The 23,480-nt window shown below is 41.6% G+C and overlaps 1 long non-coding RNA gene across 2 annotated transcripts in view; it reads left to right on the forward strand.

Moving 5' to 3' along the window:
- LOC113264525 (uncharacterized) overlaps positions 1-23,480 on the forward strand; it is a 99,465-nt gene that overhangs the window by 55,355 nt on the left and 20,630 nt on the right. Inside the window, exons 8-9 of one of the 2 annotated variants that reach the window (XR_008956642.1) lie at positions 9,138-9,783; positions 14,181-17,473. This is a non-coding gene — a long non-coding RNA (uncharacterized LOC113264525). Of the gene's footprint in view, positions 1-9,137; positions 9,784-14,180; positions 17,474-23,480 lie in introns of those variants that run through there. The other variant, XR_008956641.1, reaches the window with a different exon arrangement.

Below are 23,480 nucleotides of genomic sequence, written 5' to 3' on the forward strand. Positions count from 1 at the left end.
ACTATCAAAACATTTCTGTCTCTTGTGTCTACTTTTTTCAACACTACACAAGTGACAATGACCTTGACCATTTAAAAAGTCCATCTGCCTTAAGGAAGGCACGCGATGTAATGAGCACTGGGTGTTCTATGCAACTGATGAATCACTGGCCTCTACCTCTGAAACTAATAACATACTATATGTTAATTAATTGAATTTAAAGTTAAAAAAAAGAACTCTCCTGAAGTAAAATGAAAGGAAGAAGTCCATCTGCTGTGTTTCTAATAATACTTATGATTAGTTGCATATATTATATTAAAAGCTTTGTTAATAATCTGTAAGTGGTAGGAGACCTCAGTTATTTAGTTCTTTGGTTTAAGGCATGTCAAGATAGTGTTTTTGTTTTCCCTATCTTATGCCAAAAAACTATATGTGAAAAATACAGAAATGAGAGTTGTTGCTACACACACACACACACACACACACACACACACACACACACACTTGGTACTTGGGAGTTTTCTGGGCTATGTTATTATGAATATTTCTCATTGAAAAAGAGATTATATCACACCACAATGTCAGTGGGGTCCACAGCCAAAGAAAGAGGGCAGAGAGCCCACTTTGGTACACCTGGAGTAGATTACACACATGGGCTTTATCTCCTCCTCAGCGCCAGAAAGCTCTGGTAATGTGCCCTGCACTCTGACAGAGCAGAGCGAAACTGGAAATTCATCACCCAGGGCTACCAAGCGGTTCAGTAAGTGCATCTGACAGCCTTCCCTCTGCATTTCTAGATGGCCGAGAATCAAGTAGCTGCACATCAAAATGTGAGGCTTGTGTTTTCCTTTTTTTCCTTGCTTCTTGGCACAGGTCCTTTATCTGTCATCATTTCATGTCCTCAAAGGCCTGAGAGATGCTGCCATCCTTGGGCAACAAAGGACGCCATGCAAAGCAGCTCAGAACTTGAGTTGTTTCAACAGATGCTGTTTTATGTTTTGCCAAAGAATGGCCCCTTTTATTTCTGTCATGAATGCAGTCTTTCATTCCGTCTCTAAATGTTTTCCAGTATTAAACCTAATCCTTATCTATCATTCTTTTTGGAGGATAGGCTGTCCCTTTGCCTTGGGACCCAGCGTAGCCTTCTCCATGTAAATATGGATTTGCAAAGAAATGGAAACTCCGTGTTCTTCACTTTACGGCTCCTGCTGATTTCTTGGTAGGGGGGCAGGGCTGCGTTTCAAGGTCAGAGTAGCTGAGCCAAGTTATTCCAAATGTAAGAAAAAAATGCCGAAGTGGAAATGAGCAATTTTACCCTGTAAAAATCCTCTGCTTTGGGGGAGTAGAACGATTAGAAAAGGTTGCTGGTGGAGGAAAGAAGTCGGATAAACAAAGCAGGAAAGCAGGCTTGAGATGATTTATTCCTTAATGTTTATTTCTTGAAACAGCACCAGGAAGGGCAATGAGGGCTGAACTAATGTAATTTATAGGAAGGGAGGCCCTCCTACAAGGCAGTGGAATTCTCTTTCCAGGGGTGTAGTCAGGAGGGACGCCCAGAAATCTGAGCTATGCCAGGCAGACAAGGTGCATGGCATCTTCACAACCTCTGTGGTTTTCATCCTAATAAAATAAAATACTAGGTTTATTAAAATAAAACACCAGAATTATTAAGGAAAGTTGCTTCTATGAAAAACTAAGGTGGTTCCACTTCTTGTCACACGTGGAATTGTTCAGAAGGATTGTCCTGGAGGTCTGGTTTTTTCACGGCATACCAGCAGTTTCTTCTGTTGGGGCACACGGAGGGCTTACCCGGCTTCAAAGCCAGAACTCCTCCCACTGAACTCCGGGGGAGCCTTGGGGGTTGGTTTGTTCAGTCTGTCTGTTTGTTCTGCAGCTGCCTCAATTCACCAAGTCTTGATTTTGCTTCTTAAATGCAAAGCCACTGTGCTGGTGACACATGGGATCTATAAAGGAGGGGAGAACGCTCACTCTAGGAGGGTTCACGATAGAGGCGAGTCTCCATATGCAATAAGAGCAGCAAGGAGAGGGATGAAGTATTGTGGAGATTTTCACCGATTTCAACGATGGCTGTCCCGTCCTTTCGGTTCCCCTCTCCCCCCCGCCGCCCCCCGCCGGTGCCGGTGGAAATGGTCAAACAGCTACCAGCGACAAGCCCAGGAGGCACAGAAGAGGGATCTAGGAAGAAATCAAGAAGCCACTAGCCTGCGTGTAGACCAGATATGCTTTAGACCCATGCTCAGTTACTATTCTTGACTAAGAGCCTAGAAATAACCATCTGGGCAATCAGACTCTTGCATTAACATGCAATGTTGGCTAAATCCACAGGCAGCTGGCTGAGTACTATTTAAACTGGGTGCTAAGATAGGAGTGGGCCCTGACAGGCAGTAGTTAAGGGACACTCATCTATTCTACCCGTGTCAGTGGTAATGATACTGTAATTCTCTCCGAAATGTGGTCCTCTTACTATGTTTTGACAGGCTGGTTGTTATTCCAAGGGTCTGTATTATTAGAGATACATAGACTAGGTTTTGATATACATACATGCATATGCATGTGTTTACAGGGTTGTATGTATTTGTGGAAGAATTTGTGAAAGTCAGTCATCCTTATTTACCATGTACACTCTGAGAAGCACTTTCTAGTGTGATTTAGAAAAATGTGGAAAGCATTTTAAGAGTAGTAAGTCCAGAAGAGGTTGATTCATTTATTTTCCAGGACCTTACTTTGTGCTTCTACCAGATAATTCGTAGGGACCAGACAGAATCTAAATAATTTCGAGGTCTTTATTTCCGTGATTCCATCTTTCGAAACAGAGAATGAATACCGTGTTGAAGACACATGGACTAGATTAGTGGTTCAGAGCCTGAGCTTTGGTGTCAGGTTTCCTTTAAATACAACTGCAGTTTCTGCCGCGGAAAAGTTCTGTGACCCTGTGGAATTTATTAAATTTCTTTGGACTTCAGAATCTTTCACTGTAAAAATGGGAAATTGTATTAGCGATCTACCTCCTGGATTGCTGTATGGATCGAAGGTGGGCAGGCAGGTAAAGCATTTTGCAGAAGTCATGGTGAAGAATAATTATTACAAAAACGTTAACTGCTGTTATGGTGATAATTATGAAAGTAGTGGAAAACTGAAAGAAATAAGTCAGCAAAATGGAGTAAACCTCATTTCTTTGCACTGACTGGTTTGAAAGGTGTTGGCTGGACAGATTTTTCCCTGTCCCAGGGAAAGTGAAGTAGTACATTTCTTTGTAAAGTATAGAAGTACATGAGGAGATATTTTGTATAAATCACTGAATTTCTATTAGCCCTGATTATTCCCACCAGTGGCTCTGGGTTTTAGGTAAGAACCACTTGCATTTTTGGATCAGTTCATTAACAGTGAAGAGGTGTGTGTGTGTGTGTGTGTGTGTGTGTGTGTATAAAATCATGCAGGTATTTATGTGTCCATGAGAAAGAGCCAGGGGCTCTGTGTTGGCAGGCAGGAGGTCAGGTTCAAGTACAGACTCTGATAGTAACTTGCAATATTATTGTGGATGAGTTATTTACACTTTGTAGTCTCCATTTACTTCTATGTACAATTAAGGACTTTGGCTATTAAATCGTCTGAGCTCTAATACAATCCTGAAATTCTATGACTCTCTGTCAAAACTGGTCCCATGAATGAATACCTCCACACTAAGACGGGACTCTTGTCTGGTCCAGTGTTTTTCAACTTAGCATTTCTCAAATGAGCATTGGCAATCTCAAGAGTCCAGACCAGGTCAACTCGGTCAGCAACCTCACCACCATCTGGCCAACAATGTTCTGTCCAAAGCAGTGTCCCCTCCAGCCACCTCCTGCAGCCCCAAACCCAATAGACATGCACTGGGAACCAACTGTGTGTTAGGCATTGTGCTTGATACTAGAAAACTAAGAAAAGATACATCATCCCAATGAGACAGACCCTTAGTATTTACATGTTGTTAAAGCTAGGAGAGCACACAGGAAAACTACTACATATTCCTGAGAAGGTCTGCTAACTTTCCACATAGATGTCTTTGGCAATGAGGTAATGAAGGGGTGGTAGATATTCCCAAGCCTAGGGAGCAACCCTTGCAAAGATACAAAGGAACGAGCAGTGTTGAGGCACTCAGAGAACAGCAATGACTTCATTAGTGCGGGAGGGAAACGGAACCCGTTGGCTGAGGACAGATGCCCTGTCGGGTGGTCTGGGTTCAAGTACCAGCTCTCTCACGTAGTTAGGCGAAATGCTCAATGGATTATTTAGTCTCTCTGCTTTAGGTTCTCCATCTATAAAATGAGAACAAGAAAGTATTGTGGGGCTATGTTTTTGGAACGTACCCTGTAAGCGGCTCTTTTTATTAGAACAAAGCAGAGAAGGCTAGTGAGAAAATTAAGATTGGACAGAGTAGAGCAGAAGACAGCAACCCGATCATCACGAAAGACTGTTTCATATTATGTGTTGCCAAAAAGGGCCTTTTATATGGTGCTGACGGGGAGTCATTCATTACATGATTTATACTGGAGAGTCTGGTGGCCATTTTCATAGCATTGTGAAAGATAGATTAGAAAAGGCAAATGGGAGGAAGAGTCATCTTATGGGGGGAAAACAAGTTGTGGACTATGCCAACATTCTGGTTTAGATGACTGGGTGAGTTGTGACCAGGGACGCCCAAGGAAGTGGTGCAAATCATTAGGAAACACGATAAATTCAGTTTGGTTGACTTGGATGGTGGCCGTGGGACATCAGCTGGAGCTATTTAGATGTTTAGTGAGGGCTTGCATATAAAACAGCATCTCAGAAGGAAATCTAGGATGATGCCGTCCAGTAGAAGCCTAGTGGGAGCCTCGGATGCAAATTCTCTAGTAGCCATTCACGAAAGTGTAAAGGCATAGGTGACAGTACTCTTTTTTTTTTTTAAAGATTTTATTTATTTATTTGACAAAGAGAGACAGAGCACAAGCAGGGGGAGGAGCAGAGGGAGAAGCAGACTCTTCGCTGAGCAGCGAGCCCAACACGTAACTCGATCTCAGGACCCTGGGACCATGACCTGAGCCAAAGGCAGACGCTTAACTGACTGAGCCACCCAGTGCCCTGGTGACAGTACTCTTAATTATACATTTTATTTAAAACAATAATACGTTATTTCATTTAAAATTATTAAAAAGACACCCTGCGTTTATTTATTATTTATTTATTTATTTATTTTTGCTAGGTCTCAAACTCAGTACATAACATACGCTGAGCACATCTCAAGCCACATTTCGAGTGCTCAGTAGCCATAGTGTGGGTCAGGGATGGCCGTAGAGGACAGAGCAGTTTTAGAACACAGTGATGGAGAGAATTTATTTTATGATTATTAGAGAGAATCTAGGCACTGTGATAGGAGCTGAGAATTCAGTGGTGGCCACCACAGACAGTTTCTTTTTCGTTAAACTTTCAAGGTATTAGAGAATAGGGCTGCTGTTGGCCTAAAAGTTCTCTTTGTGCAAAGTAGATAAAGACGTAGCCTCCGGGCAGAGCCTCCCCACTCCTGGGATCACAGAGTACAGGAGGGATTTCTCTCCCTGTTCACCTCTTCTGCTCTGAACCTTTGCCTAGAGCGGACTGCATCGGGACACCAGTGGCCGCTCTTCAGGGAATACGGACACTTACAAGTCATTACGAGAAAGTGGGCTGAGTGTTATAATGGAGGAAGTTCCTGCAAGTGGGACTTAGTTGTGCAAAGGTCAGAGAAGTCCACTCTGAACTGAAGGTGACCAGAAATGAGACCAATGGAAAGATGAGATGGTAACTCTCAGCGTAGCTCATGGAACTAGGAGAAGTTCAGGTCACAGGTGGGAGGGAAGGGGTGGCAGGCATGAGGCTGGAGAGTCCAGGGGCTCCTCTGCAGGGTGGATTAGGGGAGCAAGGATCAGAGTCCTGGACACCAATAACATGGGTGGTTGACTATAAAGGAGTTGAGCAGGAGGAGCCGTCAGAAATAGAGGACAAGGGGCACCTGGGTGGCTCAGTCGGCTAAGCGTCTGCCCTCAGCTCAGGTCATGATCTCGGGGTCCTGGGATGGAGTGCCACATTGGGTTCCCTGCTCAGTGGGGAGTCTGCTTCTCCCTCTCCCTCTGCAGCTCTCCCTGCTTGTGCTCTCTCTCTGTCAAATAAATAAATAAAATCTAGAAAGAAAGAAAGAAAGAAAGAAAGAAAGAAAGAAAGAAAGAAAGAAAGGGAAAGAAAGAAGAAAGAAAGAAAGAAAAAAGAAAGAAAGAAAGAAAGAAAGAAAGAAAGAAAGAAAGAAAGAAAGAAAGAAACCCAGGGATAGGGGATCACAAAAAGCACCAAGAGAGAAAGAGAGAGACTACGAAAGTGGCCAGCGACGTGTCAGGTGCAGCAGGGAAGTTGAGGAAAAGGAGGGCTGTGGAATGACTGTTGATTCAGCCATGGAGGCAGCCCTGAGGACTTTGGTGAGTAGAGTCAGGAGAAAGGGGAGAAACCAAGTGGCAGCAGAGGGAGAATAAATAGAGCGGGAAGAAGAGAAGATGCTTTAAGGAAGGCTGGCTTTTGGGAAATGAATAAGGGATTTAATGCTGCTACATGAAGAAAAGTTTTCTGCTCTCTTCTTCTTTTTTTTTTTTTGTCTTTATTCATAAGATACCAGCCCATCTCTAAAATTTCTATGTCCCTCCTTCACTCTCCAACACTACTACACCAAAGCAGAGAAATGACCTACAGAAAAGATTAATTTTGCATTCATTCAATAAATACTGTTGAGCTCCTACTTCGTGCTGGGAGCAAAGCAACAGCTGCAATGAGGAAACAGTGGATTTATCGATAATTTCTTAGGCGTCAGTGAGTCTTCTCACTTTTTGACTGGTATCACCTCCCTCATTTTCCCCCACATCTTCACGGAGTACATACCCTTACTCATCCCATTGTACCAATGAGAAAAACACTGGCTCATAGCCACCATGTTACCAGCCAACATAAGACAATCCAAGGATTTGGTCCATTATCACTTATTAGCACTGTGGTCAAACTCTTCTCTTAATTTTCTTCCCTGGTTAACTCCAAGCACCCCAGGGCACTGAATTTTACCTTGCCACTCTTCTTCCTTTGGGTCATTTGCATTGTGACATACTGCAATGTGGTCACCTCACTCATTTCTAAGGATATTACACCAACTCTTTATCATCATTGCTTTATAACTGGTAGCTATAAGGACCCTTCCAATTCTAAAATTTTCTAACTTTCTATGATTTTTTTATCAGTGTAATGGGAGGGTCAGCTCAAGTTAGTTTCTCTACTGATCCAGTCTTGAGATGTGAATCGTGGCTGGGTGCCCCTCTCCCCCCCCCCCCCACATCCTTCTCCTTATGATCCTCTTTCCTTTATCCATCTAGTTCGGACTGTGCTGATCCGATGACCAAAGGTGCCTGGCCTGATGCCATCTGTTACAGAAAACATTATCAAGGTTTCACCTGTGTTTCACAGATACCTGCATTCCAAAGGATCTCATCAGAGCATAAGAGCTCTTCCCGATAATTAGTAATTGGTCCTCACAGCACCCCTGGGAAGTACCTGGGTATGCAGCAAAGATACACAGAGCATAAATGAGCTTTTCCAGAGTGCAAGACAATTTCCTCCTCAGTGAAATGGGGACAATTACAGCGATCCGCCTTACCGGGGTGTCAATTATTCACCATCGAAAAGCCCTGGGAATTACAAACCGCACTAGGAATACATGCACGCAGCACACTTGCACGGCACTTAATTGACATTCTCCTTCCCCGTACCCTGCCACCTGCAAATCACACCCCAGTGACACCCGTGCATTTACCTTTGGTCCTGGCTATTGATGTGGGGCCTGCCTCTCTGCATCAGAGATCTGCCTGGATCACACCGGAGGATAGAAGAACAAACCTGCCAGGTGTTGATGAGCCCACGACAAGACACCTGAATGGAATTCTGATGGGCCTTCACAGCCTTGGACACAAACATAATCCATCAATACGGAACACACGACTCAGTAAGCTACACTTAAAGCCGAGCACAGATGACGAGGACAGAGGGAATACAACAGATTAAGTTGGATGATAGGAATCCCAAAAGCCCACCTGACTGGACCACGTGCACGAGTGGGATATTCCATAGAAGCTCCTGTGAACACCTGCCTCCCTGGCCCACCCACCTTTGGGCCGCGTTTATCTGGGCCTTGGTTGGCCCCTCCCTCTTTCCCATCCTCTGCCCCCGCCATCTTGTTCTCATGTCTTTGGTGTCTCCTCTCTCTCTGATGAATTGAAACTGGGAGCCCCAGGCAAGGAATCCAGCCTATACGTTAGTTTGATTCAGTTAAATAGGAAACACAGTTACGAAAACAAAACCATTTCTGCTCCAATGCTCCTCACCTGTGCAATTGCTTATGCCCTTCATTGTTGGCACATGGACCCCTGGATTCCTTCCATTTTCTTTATTTCAACATTCCTTCCGTGTACAGCGCATGGTGTCGCGCAGCAGCTCTGGCTTTACTCGTTCTTGCACAGACTCGTGAGCTGTCTGCTCCAGGGGCAGCTGCAGGAGGGGCTCGACAACAACGCCCTGAAAGCGCATTTTTAGAGGAAAGAACTCTCCTATAGTTTACACTGACTCCCTAAATCCCTGATGCCCCTAAGGAGATGTGGGACGGGGATGTAGTCCAGCGTGCATAGGAGGGAAAGTGAAGATAAAGGAAAAGAAGAGGGGGGCGCCTGGGGGGCGCAGTCGTTAAGCGTCTGCCTTCGGCTCAGGGCGTGATCCCGGCATTATGGGATCGAGCCCCACATCGGGCTCTTCCGCTATGAGCCTGCTTCTTCCTCTCTCACTCCCCCTGCTTGTGTTCCCTCTCTCGCTGGCTGTCAACTAAATAAATAAAATCTTTCAAAAAAAAAAAAAGGAAAAGAAGAACCAGAATGATGGTCGGAGGTAGAGTCAGAAGCAAATGAAAACTGATAAATAAATAGTCCAAAGAAATGTCTTTCAAAATATAAGCCAGACCATTCTTTAAAACCTAACTCTTACTAGAAAATACCACTCTCTAATGCTTTCTAGCCCAAATATGGGCAGTGACATACTCTCAACATGGACTTTTTTTTTTTTTTCAGGGCGGAAAAAAGCCCATGCTGTCGCCTCTGTGATTTCCAGAGAAGTTGAACGAACTAAAACAAATCATGTCTTGCTATCAAAAAGGAGGCAGAAGGAGAAGGTCAGGTAAATTAGAGCCCGTAGGTCTTGGAACAATTGCAAACTCCTCAAACCTAAGTGACTGGAAAGCGTCCATGGTCTTCATCACTCAAGCGCTAACCACACGATCGTAAACCTGACCTTTGGTTGATTGCGCGCATAAAGGAGGAGCTGGTTCAGTGACCAGGGTGGAAATTTTTAGATTTGCCTTAGGAAAATCAGGAGTGAGTGTCCACATTTTAATTCTAAAGCTGCCTTGAATCATCATGATAAAACCCTGAAAATACAAAGCGAGTTGCAAATACAGCAAGAAATGATTTCCAGAACTCTCTTTCCAAATGCAACAGTGCAACAATACGGCTGGAAAATCATCCATTGTGGAGCTAAACAAAGATGCTTCATCTCTATTCCTTCACCTTAAGTGAGAAAACAGAGCATGCCCAGCCAAGAAATCACCACTAAAGTCTCCTTCGCGAGCTTAAGAAACATTTTCAGCAGCTCGGGCTGTTGATAGTGAACAAGAGGAAATGTAAAGAATTCCACCCAGAGCTCACAGTGGTATCCACGGTGAGTATAGAGATAGACAAGCATACATTCGGGAATAGTCTCAGAATAAGCTTGTCAAAGCCGATTTAAAAATACTCTGTCAGCCCGTTAGGAAAGACCTCATTATGGAGAGAAAACTCTGCTTTGGGATGGCTGGTAAAAACAAACACAGGATTTAAGCTTTGTAGATTAATGCTTTCTTGATATCTTGTGCCATACTTTAAAGACAAGGTGGAGATACGAGAATGTAGAAAGCAAGGAATGTGTTAACTTATACAATGGAAATGCATAAAGTGTAAGTTTATATAAGCACCAAGTTACAATATATTTTTGTGCCTGAATTGTCCAATGTAGGTATTTACATATTGTAAAGTTACTGTCGGTCCTCCGTATCACTTTTTTTTGCCATATAAACCTGGTGAACGAAGGACCCGGGGCACTCATATATTATTTATCCATTTGTTTGCAAGATGTGTCTAGTGTATAGGTCTCCAAATAGCTAACAACATTTTGCCAGGCTACCCTACGCTTGCAATGTTTAACATTAAGACCTTGGAAGCAAGCAAGTAAGTAGTAAATGATTTTGATTTTTGGGGTACTATGGCTATGTAGAGGGACAAAACAACATGGATTTAATTTAATGAATTTCAACTAGAAAAAAAAGAGGAAGGAATAACGCAATATAAACGTCTCTAAAAAAATTAAACACTTCTAATCCATATGCCAAAGAATGATAATTCTGTGTCCCCAGTGATACCAAAATAATGTTAATAAGTGGATGTAACAGCCTGTTAAGACACTGTCCTTGGCTGGAATTGATGCTGACCACCTTTTAAGGGAGGTTTACAGGCAGGTGATAAAACATTTATAGGCCTAAGCATAGCAACAGCAGAGAAATTCAGATTCCTTCCTTCCTCCCTCCCTCCCTCTCTCCCTCCCCCTCTCCTTTCCTTCCTTCCCCTCCCTCCCTTCCATCCTTCCTCCCTCCCTCCCTTCCTTTCTTTTCTTTTCTTTTCTTTTCTTTTTTCTTTTCTTTTTTCTTTTTTCCTTCCTTCCTTCCTTCCTTCCTTCCTTCCTTCCTTCCTTCCTTCCTTCCTTCCCCCTTCCCTCCTTTCTTCCTTTCCTTTCCTTTCCTTTCCTTTTTCCTTCCTTCTTCATTCTGATAAGGAGTCTGCAAGGATTTGTTCTTGGCCCCACGACAAACTCTGTTTCTCACAATTACCGGTACTCATCCGTTCCTTGCAGTGTCTCTCTGAGTGATTTTTTTTTTTAAGTAAATATCTCAGGCATTTTACAAATGCATCAAAATCTCAATACTGTAGAGCTATAGAAGGCCATACATGGGCGGAAGGATGAGATTTTTGGGGTCCAGGGAGATAAAACAGGATGGCCAATGTCATATCAGTTAGCTACAGGTTGGAGGTAGAATCCTAATGTCTCATTCCCATGGAGGTTCCTCGGGCAAAAGCTTCTTGTGTTCACTAGGGAACAAACATGGTCTTGGTGCTTCCAGATAAAGTCGGTGCTAGCATTCAAGGTCAGTTCCGGGAGCTTGTGCACAGCCCGCGGTACTGTTGGAGTTGAAGGAACTCCCTCACAGTCAGGTGGCCCCATATCTCACTCAGATCTTTCCTCTAAAATGAGCGGTCAACACAAGTTTTGTTTTGTTTTTTCAACCAAACAATAGAAGAATTCCATTCTTCCAAAATGAGAAGAGAATTTCTGTTCCAAAGTTTCCTGTGCAGCAAAAAACATGGTCACTGAGTCACTGGACTTTAGTACCATGTTAAAGAGACCTAGGAGTTTCGTTCTTATGCTTAGGGAATAACTGAAAATACACTTGAGGCTCTCTGCATCAGATGACCTCAGGGGCCTTTCCACCCTTTCCTCTGTAGATACGGCTTTTTGGACACTGTCAATGCCTCAGAAGGACTTCCAACCACATCTTTTCAGTCACAGCTTGAGTTCACAGGACCTCTCTGTGGTAGCAGCTAAGTGGTCTGGCCGGGATTTGTGTCCCATGCCTGAACTCCTTCTTTGCTGATAAACCCATGTATATTGTCAGTTTCTGCTGCCTGCAGTTCCATGGGGGATCCCACAGTTGGGCATGGCTCTAGTTGAGCTGCTATCTGGAACCCTGGTACCATGACCAAGGCTTATTTATCTCCCCCTCCTCTTCCCTGACAATTGGCCCTCCAACTCAATTAGCACAGTGGTCTAACTTTGTTCTGAGGTTACATGGACTCAAACCACAAAGAGACGCTTTCTCTCTACATTTATTAAAGGAAAGGTTTTGTGTCCAAATAATTGTTCTGGGAGACTCTTTTCCTATCACTCCTTCCTTCCTCCCGAGGCAGCTTTTCCGGAGCACATAACACATGGCAACTGAGTGGAAGGAAGGGGACTGAGTGTGAGAAGACCCAGCCCCCACCCTGTAACCAAGTACCTGCTTGCATTCAGGCCAATCTTTAAAATCTTTCTGAGCGTCAGTGTCCTTACAGGAAGCTGAAGGCTGTCTATGTCCCACGTGGGCAATATATGTAAGAGAGTTTGGAAAGTATTTCACAGGGCTAGACGAGCAGACCAGCACAAGTCTAGAGCGGTCTTAAAGTTAAAAATGTCATTGATGTTCATTTGGTCCTTCCCTTTTCCTCTCCTCTAGTTGGGCTTTTGTTGACTCATCTGTTCATTCAACTTGCTTGAATTAATGAATTCCAACTATGTTTCAGGTGCTATGACAGGTCCTGGGGTTTTGAAGTTTAATAACACAGGTCTCTTTCTTTAAATCACTTATAATCCCGTAGAAGAGACACACCAAACTAGAGATTAGCCTTGGAAAACCCCAACAAAGGCATCTGTATGGGCTTTTGTCATCATCAAAGACTTCCTGGGTGAGGTGATACTTCAAATGAGGGGTGGAGGAAAAAATGCAAGAGATGACAGGCTGAGGAAGCGAGGAAGCATACCTGCATCAAAAGAGAATAGTGTGCACAAAAGTTCAGGGGTAAAGGATTTTAAGGATTTAGGAATTCAAAATGGGCTCTGTATTGTGCAGCGCAATGTGAGTGTTGGAGGGAGAGGGCAGGGCATGAGGCTAGGATGGCGCCCAGGCCCCTTTCCAATCATAGTAAAAACCTTGGCCTTTATCCATGGCTTGAGCAAACAGTGCACTGCTGTGGTCTCAGGAGAGATCAAATCTGGGCCATGGATGTGTGCAGACGTGTTGGGTGTGGAGACCAGTTGCTATATAATAGTTTCCATTGTGAGATCATCCAGATTTGCGACCTCCCACCCCCACACACATGTACATTACCTGGTTGGGTGATGTCCTTCAACATGATTTAAGTTTTAATCCATCTCAAAATGGGAGTAATTTGAGCCGCTAAAAATTGGTAGGTGTTCAGCAGTCTGACTTGAATGAGTGATTTGATTAAAATCCAAATGTGAGGAAAGAGAACTTCACACTCTAAAACCACAAGCACAATGGCCGTTAAATTGGATGTGTTAGGGCAATTGTAACCATTATGTCACGGACAAAAAAAGGGATGGTGATTGACTGAAATTGTCATTTCATGGTATTTATTTTAAGAAAACTGAAGGAAATTTGAAAAAAAGTTGTAATGACTTTCTTGGTCCTAAGACGCACTAATTTTTCCCTTACAAAGTATTTAATTCTCTCGATTTCCCAAATAAAATGTAGACAGTGAAAACTGTTCCTCCAAAAGATGGTTCTGATTATGGTTCGATGTGAATCGCGATGACGATGGTGAACTGTCACATGACCATAGGAGGTTCATTGGCTCTGCTGTTTCTAGACTCCTGTTTCTTAGATAATCTAATCATAAAAATTAATTTATGAAAATGAATTCCATGGTCATTAAAGTAAATCGGTTAACATTAGGTAGTTTTCAAGGGGTCATGTTTCTTTTGTTGCTGTTCTGAAAGGGTTGTGATTTTTATTGAAATTGTCCAATCCCTGTTTATGTAACTTGGTGTTATGAACAGTGTTTTATTAACCCAGGCGGTAGAGACTCATGATTTGCTCTGTTCTTACAGACACTTGGTCTTTCTCCTTTCCCCACCCCCTCACCCTCTCCCTCCTTTTGCTATTCATTGCAAGGAATCTTTTCTTCTTTTTCTTCTCCCATGCAACCTTTGGCACTGATTTCGTCAAGCCTTCAGAAATCATTTCAAAGCCTCTTCTTGCTTATTTTTGGAGACAGGGTTTCACCCCAGGGGAATTAATTTCCTGACCTCTCCTGGTTTCTAATAACTAACACACCCACTCAAGCCCACATCTACGCAATTACGGTTTATCCATAATCTTTGATAATTAGTTAAAATTACTTAAAAATATTTGTCTTCTTTTTACATGGGAATAACAACCGAAGTTCACTTCCTGGTGTTTCCTTTTTCAGGTTCAACCGAACAATTTCTGTGCTTTATGCTCGAGGAGACCTGCAAGAGATAATTTTGTGACTTTTCTAACCAGATACCTAGGTGGAGGTACATAACGATTATTCATTTGAGACTAGGACACATGTAGTTAGAAGAATCTTTTACTTCTCAGTAAAGCAATTAGGAGTAATATTAAATCCAAAGGTCTTTTTTATTTTTGTTTTTTAATAACAAGGGTTTTTGCCATGCTCTTTCTGGTTGAAGCTATACTCAGTGCTCTGCAATTTATGTTTTAGCCTCTATAATGTTAGCAAGATATTAATATATGCATGAAGAGTTGCAGTGAACATAATTACAGTGGCAAAGTGATAAACACAGAGCTATTTTGCCTGGTAATATTATGTATTTAACAGGTTTATTTGTTCAACAGTTTTAACTTTAATTATATTTTGCCATTTGGGATTTTTAGACATGTAACCACCATAGCCCTTCTCTGACTATTAGTCTAAGAAGATTGCACTCATTATAAAAATAATCCGTATTTGTTTATTTAATTTTTTTCTTAATGCCTTCCAAGTAAACTAAAGCATGATAAACTTTCTTTGCTGCTGGTATTATGTGACTCATTTGAATGCTAAACAAATCATTCTCCATTCCTGTGTGTGGCAGGGAGAGGTGCCAAACGGGGTTTTGGCCCCAGGCCTGCTGGGTCTCAGGAGCTGTGCCGAGCTCTGTCATACAAACTTGGAGCGAGATGTTGTCCTCCAGACGCTGGCTCCACAGCACCCGGAGAATCTCCAGTGCTTTGGGAAGCATGCTAACACAAAATAAACAGGCAGCATGTCCCGAAGCTGATAAATGGATGCAGAGGGCCAGCCCGTCTTCCTGACAGCAGGGCAATCCCCCTGAGCTCAACCACAGCACAACAGTCCCTCGGAAATTCACCCTTTCAGGCAGTGAGGGGGAGGTTGGAGCACATCCAAGGAGGTGAGTTTGTGAGAATGTAATGGACTCAGCTGACGTCACTGAAGAGTCGAGGAAGTACTGGTTTCTCTTCTGCAAACTGACTATTATATGATGAGCTCATATCTTCTCACGCTTCTGCAAAAGGCGATGTCCGCTTCAGGACCAGAGGCCTTTTGCTGCCTCCCATCCCCAGACACCTTTTCAGGAATCTACCTCTGCAATGTTCTTCTAGCTGAGACAGATTATTTCTGCATTAAATGCTTTTGATAAAAGCAGATTTTTTTTCCATATCTGACCGAACGGCGCATTTTTTTTTGGCTTGCGTAGTGTTACTGTTGAAGGTCCAACTTACACACGGTCAAGTGCACAGATCGTAGGTGTGCGGTGTGATGACTCGTACTTCTGTGTGTCCTTAGGCAACCACCTCACGGGATGTGGCACATCAGGGTGCACCCCACGAGGCTCTCTCCTATCTCTCCCAGGACTCCACCTTTCCACCAGGTGACTTGAGCAGAGGTATGGATTTATGTTTTGATAAAAGCAGATTTAAAAGAATAGTGGTCACTTCCTGATAAGATATTGTGATTAATTTTATTATTTTGGCATCAAGTACTTAAGTACAGTTGTTCATCCCTGATAAATACAACTGCAAAGCACCGTGTATTAGAAGAGATGAAAGTTCTTCTTCCTTCATTCATTAAACATTCATTGTTATGCATAAAATGTGTTAGTTGCAGGAAATAGAAAGATTAAAACAAAACAAAACACCAAAACAGAAAAATAAACAAACAAAAACACACCACAGACCCTGCTTTGAAGGGGTTTATAGTTGTGATGCTTTGGCTCTTATTTCAGCCACGGTTGCAAATGTGTGTGTGTGTGTGTCACAGAGACACACGCACACACAGAGATACCTGAAGCTTTGATCTATTTTATTCCTTTTCTCCCCATACATAAAACTAAAAAGAAAGAAAGAAAGAAAGATCAGATGATGCATCCTCATGCTGGATGAACCAGCTCACCGGCTCCCACCAGACATGAGGTTAAAAGCATCCTATAAAGTCTTCCAGATCAGTCTCCTGCTCCTGGTAGATTTACTCTGGAATCTTTGGTTTGCATTCTGTTGGCTTATGACCAGCTTCTGCCTTTTCAGCCTGGTCCTCTGTTTGGACCACAAGCCTGGTCCTTGCTGACCCCTTTCCTAGAATGTGCTCCATTTTCTTTTGGTCCACGCTCTGAAGCCCATGCACCATCTCCTCAGACAATTCTGGCTGCTGGCACCTGGTCTTGGTCACACCCCACTGCTACTAGAACCAGAAGCAGAATTCCAGTTGTGGCCCCTTGCTGTAACAAGATTCTCTTGGCATAAGTTTTTGCATTTATAATCAATTTTCCAGTTCTCTTGGTTCCACCAGAAAATATAACCTTTTCCTTGTAGAGTCTCACTCCTTGGAAATTTCCATGGAATTGTCCTGAAGAATTTCTATATGACTTACCACGTCAGTAAGTCAATTATTATTATTATTATTATTGTCTTGAAGAGGGTTTTTTTTTATACCCTTGAAGTAGGGTGCTTTGTGGTAGAATTCCTGTTCTAAGAACATGGATATTAAAGTGGTCAGCGATCCCCAAGGACTAACACACACACTCCTACGCTTCTATATACATGACTTTAGAGCTCTTGCAATTGTTGTTCAGCTATTAATTATTCTCTCAGTTTTAAAGTGGAGATGGGACCCCAGCATGAACTTGTCAAGCTTTTTCCCTTTACAAATTTAGCTTCAGTTTGAAAGGAAATGTAATTGATGAAGCCATTGCTGTGTTTCATAAATTACAGGTATCTGGCATGCATGAAAAGGAAAGAAACGGCAAAGTCTCATGGGACTTCTATATATAAAAAATAGATACCTGTATATATTCTGATAGAGGAGGAAAAACATCGCAGTCTGGACTCAGAGGGTTTAAACTACCCGCTTTCTTATTCTCTTTCTTGTTTGTGCCAATTCGAACTATTTGGGTTCTATGTATTCTGGCTCTCTGCAATTAGTAGGGTCTTTATTAATAGACTCGAAGACACCAAAGCTTAGTCTACAGACACGCAAGGATACCATGCTCATTCATTCATTCACGTAGAGATAGAAAGAGTAACCCAGTGGAAACAATATTTTCCCCTTGTTCTTGTGCTTTTTCTGAGCTTTGAGCATACGACCTACTTTGCCTGTGATGCCATCTTGGATCGTTGACTCTCCGGCTGACACTCTGCAGTTGAGCCTGCAAAATGATAACTTCCTTCTTGGTGGCATGCCTTGTCCTTACTGACATCGCAGCTGGCTTCTCTTCCATTGTGGTAGGTACATCAGGTATGGGGTGTGTCTTGCGGTATCTAAAAAACACCATGCTGATCATTTATTCATCTCACCGTTGAGGTTTTGAGCCATTTTTTTGAGACATAGAATAGAATTTCAAAACCTAGCAAAATAACCCAAAATGATTACTTAGGAAAAACTAAGATCTGGTGGAAAGTCCATTGTTGCTTCATTTTGTAAAGTGTAGAATTTGCTTCTGGCGTCGGGTTGGTGTTTTGCCGAACATTACACAGCCGTAGATAATGGCTTCGTGTGTTCTCACAGTCTTCTTTCAGCAGCTGGGTGGCTTTCTCTCAGAAATGTATTTTGGAGCTAATCGTTTCACATTGCTGATAGATACACATAATAAACTAGTCTTTGACATTGTTTCCTACATAATCTAGTTCTCGGAGCAGTTTTTGTTTTACACATTTATGGCTTCTTCATAGTTGTGCTGATACACCAGACTTGGTTGTTGGAGAATGAGTTGATGTTTTCCCAGAACATTTGCTGGAGTAAAATAAGAGTGTTCCCCTATTCCCCTGTCGGTATGTGTGTGCACGTACATTTTTCACTAAGTTAAAGCGTTTCTTTAAAAAATTTAACTAGAACTCTCTTTTGAGCCTTCCTGACATTTTATGTGAGAATACTGTCAGTTTAAATCATTTTTCTTTTAAAGTCACATGTGGCAGCTTAAGAAAATAAACATATGCACAATTAGCCTTTTTCTCTAAAATCAAAATGAAGAGGAGTGCACGTGAGCAAAAACGGAAAGAACGGGAGCCAAAATGCAATCATTTCTCCTCAAGCTATTCTTTGATATTATTGTAATATTTAAGAAAAACTCAAAAGAAGCCCATTTTGCCTGTGACCCGCTGCAGTCTGTGACTTGCTGTGAAAGCCGCTATTTGGTCCTCTGATTAGATTCTGACAGGATAAAAGACTGCATTCGAACCACCGCTGGCCACAGGACATTGAAGTAGAAACGGGTAAAGAGAGGCAGTGGAGAGATGTGTTCCCTAATTTTATACCCTCTGTAAGTGCTGTTTGCACTCATGGAAGGAAGCTGCCACATGCACTCTGTGTGGTAATCATCAAATATAAATCCAGAAAACTGAGAAAAGGCCTTGCAGGAAACAATTGAGTGTCATCATTTTCCTGTTTTGCACTGTCCAACATGTGTAATGTATATTTCTGCGGCAACAAGCATGAGGAAAGACTGTGTCACCAATTCCATAAAAGGCTGCAGAGTGTGTGAGATTCATGACCAATAATGACCAAACAAAAATCTTTAGTTTCGTGCCCAGATAATTTTGAGCATTTTAACGAAATCCAGCTTAGTTTGTGCTAAATGATTTTTGCATGTCCTGGTTAAAATTAGAAAGAGCATGAAAACTATGTGAGCGGATTCCTACAGAATAATGTAAAGATAAGTCCCTCCCACTGATAACTAATTGATATTGTAAGCAGAAAGCATATGTATCCTGTCAAAACTAAAATATTGTCCAACGAGTTTTTGCTGGGTGAAATTTGGAGAGTTGGTTGAACTTCAAAGTTGAGTCTAAAGAGGAGAAAGTTTACATCCATCAGAACAAATAACCCAAGTCATGCCTGTGAATGAAATGAAGTTTGTTGACTCAATGGTATTGACCTTATAGTAAGTTAATAATGATAGACTGGCTATACCCAGGGTTTAGCAGGTCTTAGTAATAGAGTTGTTATTAACTTGTTAATAGATGTTACATATTTGTTCATATGTTTTATCCTAAACATAATTACCAGTCTCATTACCCTCAGATAAAACAATTTGTGGTTTGGATTTTGGAAAAACAACATGGCATTGTCCAGAACGAAGTAAGATTTTGAAAATCACAAGCAGATTCTACCAAAAGTCATCCTTGTAACAAACTCAAAAAGCATATACATACTTCATAAATTTCTCCATAGTCTTAAGTTCCAAAAACTTAACACACAGTTATATCGCAGAATTAGCACACATTTTCACTGTAGAAATTGCTTACAATTTTTGAATACCATAGTTAAAGTATCATATTCTCAGAAATGTATCCTTTTAAAAAAGATAAACAGTCACTGGCTGAACTTTTTTCAATTATTCCTGTGAGTGCTTGGAAATTTACCCACATGGTTTTCCACATTACCACTTGATGTTCAGACATTAAATCATTGGAATAATTATATGAAAAAGCGTAGACAGCTGGACTTTTAAGAGGAGTAACTAAGGGATTTATAAAGTAGATAAAAGGTAAAGATGGCCTTCTGAATCTCCACACAATCCCAACAAGCTCCTGTCTCCTTTGTAGGGCTGGGGGCAATGGCTTGTATCCACAGTACTGGTTTGTCCAGATTCCTTGAACATGAGTCGTCAGTCTGGAATGTGAGTGTTTAGGAAGTGGTCATTGTATGCAAGAGGTGGTACAGTCAGGGTCTGGTCAGGGGTGATTAGAATATTGAACCACCATCCCAAACTCCTGGCTTTGCATAGTGAGGGATGTGGGTAACAGCACAACCGGGTGGAAATGGTCTCTGGAAGCCTAAGCTGGAGCCCCCATCCTATCCCTTACAGGTTCTGCAACTTTGGGCAAGGCATTTAACCACTCTGAATCCTGTTTTACTCATGTGTAAAACAGGAATAGTAATGGTCTTGCATCTTAGGGTAACTATAAAAATAAAATGGAGTTACGCTTATAAGTGTTTAGCTCTGTATCTTTTATAGAATAAGGACCCAATAAATGGTAGTTGTTATAGCTACCTATTATGTTTTTCCCGCTCAGGCTATGTAATGCCTTTATGCATTTATTTGGACATATGTATGTCTAAGGCTTAGCTTGACATGATTTTACATAATTAGTAGATGTCAGCACATTTATTGGGGAGGGATCAGCCAATAAATAACACCCAGTTGACCTTTGGGAAAATCGTATGAAAATCACTCATGACTGAACCTTACAGAAACATAACCAGGAACATATCTAACCATCATATGTGAAATCATGTCATTAGGAATTAAGGAAGGAGTGCTGCTGGTATGGAGCCTTTAAGTATAACCTTGATAATATACACACTAGAGGGTTCCCTGTAGGTATGTAATCAAGTGAATGGTAAAATAATACAGGGTTTGAGGAAGGCATTCCTGAGCATTGTTCAAAGGCCAACAGAATCTAGGAGAGTAAGGAGTTAGAAACTCAAATTGTCTGAGAAGTTTACACAAAGATAATATAGACCTATTTTCTGATACAATGGCCTAATTTTCTTCTATGTTGGATCATCACTTGGTCAATTTAGGCACTTAGGAATTTGACTCATACAGATAATGGCCCTCTTACAGATAATATGTATTGATAATGTGAACCCCTTGGGATCTTTCTGCACACTATGTGCATCCCAGAGAAATTCACGAACCTTCTCCAGTTTTCAAATGTTATTTCATATTCATAAGGCACTCACATTTTTTTGAAAAACTTGTTAACTAGAATATGTAAATTTTGCCAATGAAAGAACCAAGAATCTAAAAGACCCACCCAGATTTATCAAAGGAATCATTGTAAAACCAAGACTCCAACTTCTAAGCCATTGCTTTCATTCTTCCTCTATTCACTTTGGTCATTCAGTCCATTTAGGACAAAATGGAACATACCTATATTTATATCCAGAACCTAAGTTTTTCCGAATTTCAAGTTGAGTTGATTTACTAATCTGTTTCCTAAGCTTTCTTATTAAAGCAATTTCTGACTATGACCAAAATTGAAAACGTGTAAGTATTGAAGTAGGACCACATGCTGTTTTCACCCAACTTAAAGCAGGCGATATTGGCAAGGATATAAAATCCTTCTTGGATGGTTTCCCATTGGCTTCCAAAGGAAGTAGATAAGCAATGTATGAATACCCAAACATTTGGGTTTTTTTTTTTTAAGTCTTCACTAAATCCTTACACAAACTTTAACAGTCCTGCCCACCACTCATTTACCTACACAATGAGGCATTGAGTTGGCAGAAGAGTGGGACCTGAATTCAGTGTTTGGCTTTGAAAAGTAGGGCTGTAGTGGTGCTGCTGAGACATCCCACCGGGAGGGGAAGCCGATGGTGAGCCAGGAGAACGTGCTGCCTTTGGTGTCTGTGGAATTGGTAGGACTCAAGTTTGTGGATGCAAAGCCAGAGAGACACCTCATTCATTACTCCTCTGGAACTCAGTTATTTGAGCTGATAAAATGGAAGCCACACAAGCATAAAGGCACTACCATCCGAGATTTACTGCACGTGCTGCAGAATATGGAGGCACCTGCCAATACTGTTTGGGCTGATTAGCAAGCCTGGAACAGCAGAAACATGAAATAGGTAAAGTGACAGTATAAAAGCTGTGGTAGGCACTTCCTGAATTCACAAGTATTCTGAGAGAGAGAGAGAGAGAGAGAGAGAGATGTTGTATTGGATGCAAATATAAGAAGTTATTTATTTACACAGTTTCTCTGTTCATTAGATGAAATACACATTTTTAGGTGCCTGGATCTTAAAGAACGAGGAGATGCTATAACCTTAGATTATGTTTCACAGAAAAGCAATGGGCTAGCCTAGTTCTAGACTGAATAGGCTAGAGGTTTGCTTTTTATTTTTTCCAGTTACAAAAAACCTGTCTACAAATCCATCAATAAAATCTCTTTGTTTCTTAAGTTAGATAGATACATAATGATCTCCCAAATATTCAGATTTAAAATTTTTACTGTTAATTGTATTTCTTGACTGCCACCTTTATACCTTCATTTAATTTTTCTGGTAAAAATGCTACATTGGCCTTGCAATGAAGAGTGTGATATTACAGATTTTGGATCAATAGAATGGGTAGTGACATGCTTAGTTATTTGTTACCGAATTAATTCTGAAGGGAAAAATACTGTTTATTTCATTTCCTTTTCTTTTTAACTTTACTGTAGTTGCCCTGTATTAGCCATAGTATAACTTTTTGGATATGTTCAATTATTTGTGTTGTACTTAGGCCTTTTCATACCTCAAGTGGATGTATTAGACACAGAGAACTCAAAAGGAATCTCTCTGAATTGCTTTATAATGAAATGAATTCATAGTGACACAGTTAAATAGAAAACATTTTTAGAAGTACTGATGAATTGGGCACCTGGGTGGCTCAGTCGTTAGGTGTCTATCTTTGGCTCAGGGCGTGATCCCAGAGTTCTGGGATCGAGCCCCACATCAGGCTCCTCTGCTGGGAGCCTGCTTCTTCCTCTCCCACTCTCCCTGCTTGTGTTCCCTCTCTCACTGGCTGTCTCTCTCTCTGTCAAATAAATAAATAAAATCTTAAAAAAAAAAGTACTGATAAATTAATATACCACTGGCATTTCTTAGGTATGGGAATGCCTATATTTGTAGCTCTCTGTTTTCTTATATATTCATGGAAAATGAAATGGAATTTCCGTAATTTTATAAGTAGAAGGAGGTATTTTATTAATTCATCTAACCATCATTTATTGAGGAAATGCCATTGCCAGTGTATGAAACAGGGAGAGCCCATGCTGTCTTGGAGATTATATCCCCATGGGAAAGACAGAAAATAAATACGTCACTGGTACAATAATTTCATATCCAGACAACTTCGATGAAGGAAGTCAAACAGGGTAATGCTTAGAATTTGACTGGTGGTAAAAGGAAAACTTGTAGAAAGGGGAATGAGAGAGCAGACTCTGTGGTCATTGCATTTAAATGGAGACAAGAATGACGAGAAGCCAACATGCCAAGATGCTCAGAATGAACACTGTGCAATCTGAGCCTAGAAAGTGCCTCACAGATATGAAAAGCAGGGACACTTTAATAAAACACCTCGCCCTGAGTTGAGTTCTTCTGTGAATAGCAATGTCACCTTCCTTACACTGACTTGATGGAATTCTGTCCTCCGGGAGTCCTAGAGAACAGGTCTGTGTAACTGCCAAGCATTTGGTCTGCCTTCCGGACAAGACTGTCTGAGACTAGGTTCTCTATGAGCTC

The sequence above is a fragment of the Ursus arctos genome, unplaced genomic scaffold, assembly GCF_023065955.2.
Source record: "Ursus arctos isolate Adak ecotype North America unplaced genomic scaffold, UrsArc2.0 scaffold_31, whole genome shotgun sequence".
Taxonomy (NCBI): domain Eukaryota; kingdom Metazoa; phylum Chordata; class Mammalia; order Carnivora; family Ursidae; genus Ursus; species Ursus arctos.